The sequence below is a fragment of the Euprymna scolopes genome, chromosome 33, assembly GCF_053919585.1.
Source record: "Euprymna scolopes isolate OS-2025 chromosome 33, ASM5391958v1, whole genome shotgun sequence".
NCBI lineage: Eukaryota > Metazoa > Mollusca > Cephalopoda > Sepiida > Sepiolidae > Euprymna > Euprymna scolopes.
Window position 1 is genome coordinate 71,060,485 of NC_136514.1, and position 10,406 is coordinate 71,070,890.

General features: G+C 30.5%; 1 long non-coding RNA gene across 2 annotated transcripts in view; it reads right to left on the reverse strand.

Annotated features, from left to right (window-relative positions):
- Window positions 1-10,056, reverse strand: part of LOC145258022 (uncharacterized) — a 28,066-nt gene extending 18,010 nt beyond the window's left edge. Inside the window, exon 1 of one of the 2 annotated variants that reach the window (XR_013864032.1) lies at window positions 9,926-10,056. This is a non-coding gene — a long non-coding RNA (uncharacterized LOC145258022). The remainder of the gene's footprint in view (window positions 1-9,925) is intronic. The other variant, XR_013864031.1, reaches the window with a different exon arrangement.
- Between the last annotated feature and the right edge of the window lie 350 nt (window positions 10,057-10,406).

Consider the following 10,406-nt stretch of genomic DNA (forward strand, 5'->3'; position numbering starts at 1 on the left):
ATCGTGTGAAATAGCGTTGAATTTTAAACATTTTAAATTTAAATGTTCATTACGTCAGACAGACAGTGATCAAGTCGTTATACGACGATCTACGCATAAGAGCTAAATTGACCGACTTTTATTCAACAGAAAGTGCTCAACTATAAGAAACGTATTTCTTAAAGGGGCTGTCATATATATATATATATATATATATATATATATATATATATATATATATATATATTAGTAGTGGTGGTGGTGGTGGTGGTGGGGTGTAGGAGTGGTAGCAGTTTTAGCATATGTTATAATTTCTATACGTGTATATAATTATCCTTATGTATGTCTATGTATGTGTATCTATATATATTTATATATATATATATATATATATATATATATATGAAGGTTTTTATTTTATTTATTTTTATTATTATGTCTATTTAGATGTGTGTTGTGCGTTGTATATATATATGTGTATATATATGTGTGTATGGATGTGTGTGTATATATATATGTATTTGTAGGTTTATGGGTGTACTTATCTATGTACAAATGTGGGTAAGTATGCATATCTATGTTATGTGTATATGTATAAGTATTATGTGTGTATGTGTGTATGTATATATGTGTATGTATGTATGTATGTATGTATGTATGTATGTATATGTGTATATTTACTTTTATCAATATCGCTATATGATTGACATAATCATTTGTTTCAATATCCCTGTTGCTGCTATTATAAACATTATTATTATCGACATCTTTTTAGTTTTTTATATACTTATTACTAAATTTGTTACTATAATTACTAAATTATTATTATTATTATTATTATTATTATTATGATCATCATTATTATTATTATTATTATTATTATCATTATTATTATTATCATTATTACCCATGGTCATTGACTATACTATTATTAGAATTATTTTGCATTTATTATTATCATTATTATTATTATTATTATTATTATTATTATTATTATTATTATTATTATTATTATGTTACCTTTATCATCATCATGACATTTTGACAGCCTTAATAAATTATGATTCTGCAACACTTAAAAAATTATAATCATCAATCCTACACTTTTGCTTTTAATAATGACATTGAATTTCTTTATAGAAAGATCTGTTTCATTCTGTCTAAACAATTTCCGGTCACAGTAATACGAGCTTTCACATTTTTTTGTTCCCCACCCCCGCTTAAAATCACTTTTTTTTAAAGCCGAGGATGAAGTTTCTCATTTTGGATTTCTCTCTTCTTACTATTAGATCCCATTTAACTAGGGACAGACTTCTCTTTGGACTACTGCACTGCCCGGAAAACACATTATTTCAGCTGTTTTGTAAACTTTCCAATCGGATTTTTGAAAACTTTCCAATCGGATCATATGCATCGTCAGGCTGGATTTATCTTGGAATACATTCTATCTAAAGAACTATTTTGCATTTTGGACCAACTTTCATTCAAGCTGAAATATTATGCGCGGTTTGTTTTTATATTAGTTTTTTACATATCCAATATTTTTTCATTTTTTTTATTTGGCAATTTATAACTACAATAAATTGCGGTTTCATTTAATGCCTTAACTAGCAAGTTCTAGCATTGCTACAAATATAATTTGCTGATGTCTTTATGTCCTCTGATGAGAAGAATTATAAGAATAGCATTCTTTGAAACTCTGCGGAATAAGGACTTTGTAAATTGTTTTTTGGAGTATTCAGTCAAACAATAAATTTTGATTGTAAAGTTCAACTTACAGTTTTAATTTTCTTTCTCTTATATATATATATATATATATATATATATACTAGCAGGGGGACACGACGTTGCTCAAGATTGAATGATGGTCATCGAATGTTTCACACACCGATGTTATTGTCATCAAAATCGGTAAAATCGTACATTTTTCAATGAACTTAGTCCACAATACATTGTAGTTTACATTGCTTCGTAAAGAACCTACTGTTGATTTTATAAAATTATTTTTATATATGATATCTTGAATTAAAATTTGATAGGCAAAAGTAAAGTATCATGCTTCAGTTGTGCTATAAACAGAAACTGTCATATAAAAAAAAACTACTGTTGATTTTATGTGCCTGGCCTAACTGCTTGTGTAGTGATAATGGCTTGAATTTAAGTTTAAAATGAAAAATTCAAGTATCATGGCGCAATTGTGCTTTAAATAGAAACAATGATTTTGAATGCACCTCTGTCATATGAAAGAACCTACTGTTGATTTTATACGTCAGACTTTTCGGCTTTTGTAGTAATAAAACTTCTCATATGCAATTGTGCTTTTGAATTGTGTAAGGTGTTAAGTTTGATCAAAATCACCTGTTCCTGCTTTTATCGGATTATTTTGATTATCGATACGTTTCAAACACATTCTTATACAAAACCTATCTAAGAACACTGCCGAGTACATAAAGTACTTTCCTTCGAAATTTCATAAAAAGCGGCCTAGCCGTTTTCGAGTCTATAGGGAACAAACTCACAGACACACAGACAAAATTCCTTTTATATATATATATATATATATATATATATATATATATATATATATATATATATATATATATTCCCCAAACAGAACAGGTTTCATTTATTGAGATTGTCGGACTGACTTCCTCATCTTGGTTGTTATAGTCACAACGTTTCGGCCGTTTTGCCCTCCAGCCTTCATCAGGTGTTTTGTATCGAACTGGGGAACTGTTTGTTAGGAGTCTCAAACCCAACCCTTTATTATTATTACGGGGGTACCATGTTCGGACTCCAGCTAGGCTCTGGGACATAGTTGCTGATTCTTTGTTTTGAATGTTACTTTTCACTGTCTTTGTTCAGGATTGAACTCAGCACCTTTGGGTAACTTTAAACTTTGATACAACTACTGTGTGGTCAGTGTCGCAGTCTGCACTGTGGTAGCTGCAAGTATTTCAGACGCAATTCAGCGAGTCTCTTCTGGTGATGACAAGATCCAGTTGGTGCCAGTGAATGTGTGATACATAAGTCATTGAATGTACACAGTTTGAGGAGTCGTTGTCTATTTTCGTTCATCTTGCTGATGCCAAAATGACTACTGCAACGAGGCCAGGAGTTATGGTTGGCTCCAACACAGGCATTGAAATCACCAAGGAGATATAGCTTATCTGAAGCAGGAATTGTTTTTATGGAATTCTGTAGCATCTTGTAGAACTCGTCCTTTACCTCAGCTCTAGTGCTGGGAGCGTAGATACTCAGGATGTTCACTGGGCCTGATCTGCTGAAGAGATGCATAGGGAGGATTCTTGGCGTGCCTTTAGATGGAAGTTCAACTGCAGATAACAGACTGTTCTTAACTGCCAGTCCAACACCACGTAAGCATAGCTCCTCTGGTTCCTTGCCCTGTCAGAAAAAGTGTAATCCCATTCTCTGATGCTGCAACTGTCTACGAGTCTTGTCTCCTGTAGAGCTGCAATGTCAATGCTGAGCTCACGGTTGATGATTGCTGTCTTTCTCACATCATCAATTTGCTGGAGATCATTCGAGAGTCCAAGACACATGGTTTTAACATTCCAAATTGCCAGTCTTAGCACTGACGGTTTTGAAAGTTTTGAAGGTTTGGTTTTGGCAGGTGCACAGTTTCTGATCTGCTTTTCGGATTTTGTCCTAGCTCCAGTCACCATATGAAACAAACAGATTGGCAGGTCAGCAGTAATTGGCCGGGGGTTGCCCGGCTTAAGGTGGGCGATGGCTGACTAGTTGGGATTTCGATGATCCTTCCAACCATCGGAGACAACCCGTAATATCCAAGTAACTAGTAACTGCTGTCTCCTGTGTTATTTCTGTCACTGGAGCAGCAGCAATGAAGTGACCTCTCCAAGGCACAAGCCTGGGCAAAATGTATGGAGGTTCTAATCTGCCCAGTACTCAAGAATCCCCTCTCAACCTTGCTAATGTGTTCCAAATGAAAGCAGTACGTTTGGCACCAGTTTGGTTGCAGGAGTTGCCAGAGTCAGTTAGCACATCATGCTGATCCACCTTCGGGGCTCCACTCCTGGTTTGGTAGGAATTACAGACTATGGAAATAACAGATTAAAGCTGAAACAGACAAGCAAATAAGAGACTAAAAGTATTAAACCCTAATCAAATGACAAACTAAAGGAATAACAGGCTAACAGAATTAAAATTACAGACTAAAACTATAGCAGATTAATGGAATGACAGATTAATGAAATAACAGACTAAAACAATAGCAGACTAGAGAGAAATTAGACTAATGGAATAAGAGAATAAATGAATAACAGATTAAAAGAATAACAGACCAATATACTTTTTAAATGGCTTTTACAATATTTTCTTTGTTTTGTAATATGTAAACATGAGATTATTAAAGAAAAAGTTCCTGAATTGATTATAGTTGAAATCTTGAATGTCAGATGAGGAGAGTCACAGAGATTAAAGGAAATAAAAAAAGATCCTGATATTCAGCTTTGTTCTTCGTGGCAGTCGTTCAAGGTGAGTCGTCATGTCTTGTTTTTAGTTTGCAAAGAAGAAAAATTATTTTCATGTTCGATTTTCTAATCAAATTTCTGTTTGTTTGTTTGTTTGTTTTTTAATTTTTTATGCCGAAAAAAGATTAGCACAGATTAATTTATTGATCAACAGATTGATATGTAGATATAAACAGACTGACATAAACAGGTATATATATATATATATATATATATATATATATATATATATATATATATATATATATATATATATATTGTTGCAGGAACCGATGCTGGAATTAAACCTAAAAAGGGAGACATAATGGCAAAGAAAGGAAAAACAAACTCGCGTATGAAGCAAAAAGTTTACAAAAGTGGCATTTATTAAAAAAATAAAAAATAAAATATGTGTCCGTTAATAAGTTGGTCAACAGGAAACATGATAGATGGTCCTTGCTGAAGTTTCTTTTGGTCTTTTGGTTTGAAACTTTGATGATGATGATGGTGATGGTGATGATGATGATGACGACGACAACGACGACGACGACGACAAAGACCTTTGTTGCCAGGGTTGTGTGACATACGTTTGAAAAAATATATTGGTTTGAATAAGTCTGAGTACCTTGTCTCCAGAATTGTGGCATATAGGTTTTGAATCTTTGTTGTCAGTGTTGTAACCTTGAAGGGTCGATAATAATTAAGACAAGACGGTGGTATATTTACAAGAGTGTGTTTACAAAAGTATAGGAATAGTATGTTATGTAAAGTCTGCGTCCGGTACTGTGGCTATAGCTGCTAATAATGACTGTCACCATAACTGCCATATAACTATTTATAGCGTTTGGAAGAACTTATCTGTTTCCAATATAGGATAGATGAACATTACTCTATAACAAAGTTTGTTTTTAAATGAATGGATCAGCATTTATCAAGGTCAGCACTTATCAACAGCTAATGAGATTGTCATTTGAACGATAAACGACACCATAAAAGGATTAGAAACGATAATAAGTGAAATGGGCAGATTTTGATTCTTTAAAAGGGAAAATTGAAAGATAAACTGTAATTACCTTTGTTATGAAAAATGGCTTATAAAAGATAAAATAAAAGGTAATTGAACCTTCTCTTCCAATTTTCTGATATTGTAATGATGCACAAATGCATTTTATTTTCTTTTGGTCGATTGATAGTTGCTATTTATTCTGATGAGTTATGGGCAAAATAAATTCAGTGATTAATATAATAATTAAATGAATGATTTTGTGCTATGAAACAGTTACTGTCAAGAAGTGTAAATATCAACATAATTAAAGGAATAAATTGTAAGATGGTCAACATCATGAAATTTGGAATATAGACTTTTGTCATTTATTTCTTATATATATATATATATATATATATATATATATATATATATATATATATATATATATATATATATATATATATATATTTGGCAATTTAACTACACAGAATTTTGGATGTTTCATCTTCGTGAGGATTCGTCAGGCTGAAATATTATATATGAATATATATATATATATATTATTTATATATATATATATATATATATATATATATATATATAAATAATATGCTTTTTCAATTATAATTTACTCTTTTTATAGCAATCCTTCTATTTATGAAGCTTGATGTATGTTAAATTTAACAGAGCATATGAATGATAAAACAGATATACTCCAAATTTATGCGCACACACGCACACACACACACACACAAACACACACACACACACACACACACATATATATATATATATATATATATATACTTTTTATTTATTTTTACATAAACATTTAGGTATGACTACACAGTCATGAGTATGTTTCGGTCAACTGGTTGTAACTAACTAAAGACATCATCAGGCGATGTTGCTTTCTAAAAGTTCCGTCCTTAATAGATTTTAAAGAAAGTTCACAAAAGTTCTGGTTTGGAGAGCAGCCACATGGTTAAAATCGTATTAAATAACCTTCTCTCTATCTGCTAGTAGTATTTTCTGTCTTATTGCATTGTTTTATATTTTTTCACTCATTATGCGCTATTATTTAAATTTATTTCATTTAATATGTTTTTAATACAGTTTAGTTTGTAGGTTATTTTTAATTGTGGAGTATTATATTTCGGTTTCCAGATAAATCGTGTATATTCTCTCCTGATGATCGGCATTATCTGGAAACCGAAGTATAATTAAAGAGAGCCTACAAACTAATTTCTGAATGAAAATAACTACAAAAAGAAGGTGACAAAACCATTCATATTTCTATTCTGATTACCTGACACTGGAACCGGAAGCCGAAAGGAAATACTTCACATGTGAAAACAGCTAAAAAGATTTATGGAATGTCTTGATAAAATTCATTAAACAGACCAATCGTCAAGTGTTTTGTTTCTTCGTTTCTATTTTAAATTCATATAGTCGAATTTTTTTATCCTTTTATTATCATATATACATACATATATATATATATATATATATATATATATATATATATATATATATATATATATATATATATATATGCGCGTGTATGTGTGGATGTTACATGCGTGCATGGAAGTGAGCAACAGCTGCGGCGTTGAAGTGTATGACATTAACAGTAAATTAATGAATGCGTTAGAATCAACAACCGAGGCAGCATGTGATATTCACAATAAACTAATGTATGTGTTTCTATCATGTTTTTATGCATCTGTTTATATGTATACATAATCGACTGAAATATACAAATTAAGTTAGTATCTCTAGGATTGAAACCCCTTTAAAGGGGCATAGATCTGTGTTAGAATATTACCACTGTCACTTGCAATATAGAAAAAATGTGGATTATGTTGCCTATATATATATATATATATATATATATATATATATATATATATATATATATATATATATATATGAGATTTTGTTGTTGGCATTTTTTTTAGTGATATTAACAACTTCGAAACACTGTTATTTTAATTTTTTTCCGCTACCTTAGCAATTTTTTGAGAGCTTTAAGTTCTTATTGTTATTCATATATATATGAATAGATCACCCTTATTTTTATGGGACGTATTTATTTATTATCAAATATTATCTTACGTGCATAAAAAATTCTTATGGACATGCGTGTTTCTGCCTTTTAGCCTTCGTCAGCACAGAAAACCAGAAACACGCATGTCCATAGGATTTTTTTCATGCACGTAAAATAATATTTAAATAAATAAATTAATATGTGTATATATATATATATATATATATATATATATATATATATATATATGCAATTTGGCTATCAAAGAGTATATCTTTAACAAAAACATGCTATATTTCTTACATATGTACTATCTGTCTGTCTGTATTCTAATATTCCCTCCTTCTTCTTCTCGTATAGTTATCTCCTTCCTTCTCGTTACATTATTTATAATTTGGATATTTTTCATTGTTTTTTTCTTGTTTTCCAAGGTCGCTACTTTATGCTTTATATTTTCCACCTACTTATTCATTCTCATTTCAAATTTAAATGTTATTGAGCCAGTTTCTATCTATATTTACATTTTGTATAATTCTGGTCCTTCTCCTCATCTAATGAGACGCATTTAGCTAGGCACCGCCAAAACTGGGAGGGGGGGCAGGTAAGTACTTTTTGACGGGCCGTCTTTTTAAAAATCTACCAAAAATCAGGTAATTATCCAATCAATACGAAATTTTCAGACATTTTAAGAGAAGAATGAACTTTATAACAGTGTACTTATTTTTCATAAACGATATATATATATATTTTTGCTTACAACCCCCCCCTTGTTTTGAGGGGGTACAAATATGCTTAAAATAATCATCTGAAACTGAACACAACATATTGTGTTGTTGTAAAGGACAGAATTATAGATTTAAAAAAAAAATTGTTTGCATACCTTATTTTGACGTCTGAATATCAGAACTTCGATTGTGTTTAATTATCCCGCTTTTCAGTTTTGAAGTGTGAAATTCGGTGAATATGTTAAGTAAAATAATTAATTTAAGTTAAGCAAAACAAAAACAAAAAAAAATTAATATTTATACGAAAAAAGCCATTTTAAAATCTTTGATAAATAAATTAACAAATTTGTTTTTAGCGAGCCAAATAATGCACGACCATTATTAAACAGGGCATGCTTTGAAGAATCGATACAAAAAAAAATTCGATAAATATTGTGCCCTTTGTGTTAAAAATAGCATCATTTTTTCGATCCCGTTTGAAAACGTTTGCCGCCTTTCGACTACGGTGGACCAAACGCGCTGAAATAATTTTTTTTTATTCTGCTTTAAATTGCCCCCCCCCCATTTTGGGGAGCCTGGCCCCCACACACATACACATTAAAAACCAAACTCATAGAAATGGTCACCCATCTGGTACTGGCCAGCCTCAGCGTTAATAATACATTGAAATTTTCGTCACTGAAAAATAAGTTGTTTTTTTTGCCTGTTTGGTTTTCCATAGTTTGCTTTTTATTAAGTACAAACGTAAACATTGTCTAGATCGACGCGAAGTAACTGGTTGCCTATATGAATAAGTGGAATTATTTGAAATCCAGGTACTTATATTATAATATTTTTGCATATTCTCATAGAAAATCATCCTAAATCTTAGTTAGGCAACAAATAAATAAATAAATTATTTCAAAAACCTTTTTTTTTTTAAATATTTATGTACGTTTTTTGTGTAAGACAAAAAATGTCAATTGTTAACTTTTTGGGAAAATTTAACATTTAAAATTTAATTAAAAATAGTAGAAAAAGTTTTACATTATTCTGTTTTCTATATGATAAAATTCAAGGGTTTTATCTTTCTGGAAAAAAAAGTTACTCAGAAATAATGGATTTTAATAAATGTAATTTCGTTTTAAAAAACAACAATTTTCGGCCATTTTTGGCGGTGCCTACATTTAACTTCGAAGTATCATGGTCTAATGAGGTTTCTTTTTTTCTTCTATATCTCTTTTACTTTTCCTTATTGTTCTGATGTTATAATAGCTATATGTAACTTTTATTCTTTATCAGTTACTTTATATGTGTGTGTGCGTGTGAGAGAAAGGGAGAGAGAGAAAGAGAGAAAGAAAGTGTGTGTGTGTGTGTGTGTGTGTGTAAATGTTTTTTTTTTTTCAATTATATTTCAACTTTTATTCATACCGATCCTTTAATTTATCAGGCTCAATGTGCATATAACGAACAATTTATATATATATATATAGTCTTTGAAGTTTTTTTAACATTTGAAACTACACAAAAAAATACTTTTTATCATTCGTTAAAATATATATATATATATATATATATATATATATATATATATATATATATATATATATATAAAGAGAGGGAGATATATATAAAGAGAAGGAAAGAGAGAGAGAGAGAAAGAGAGAGAGAGAAGGAGGGAACAGTTTTAAATGAAAGATGTTGCACTCACACGTTTGAACTCTTCGATTTTGTTACCCATCCTATGCTGATTTGATATCAAATAGATGTTACATTTTATTTATTTAAAGCTTTTTTGCTTGTAAATGAATCGCGTTAGAAATGAACACGTTTCAGATTTCCATCTGTTCTGTAATTGATATGCACCACCCAAGTGCACCTCGATTAACAGCTGCTGTGAAAACGGGGGAGAGACAACTTGATTCGCAGACGCGAGTTTCACATTCAAACTGAGGCTCTCTTTCTAATCTACACACGTTTCTCATTTTATTTACACTTATTTATCAAATTATCGTTAATCTTATTTCATAACGGGTAACCTACTTGTGTCCAGCTCACTTCAATAATCATGCAAATTTATTTTTATGAATAAAGCAAGATAGATTTTATCTTAATAATATCAGATAATAATAAAGTAAAGTAAAATTGCGTGTGCAAATTAAATTTCTATCAGAAAAGAAGGGGGGCTTCAT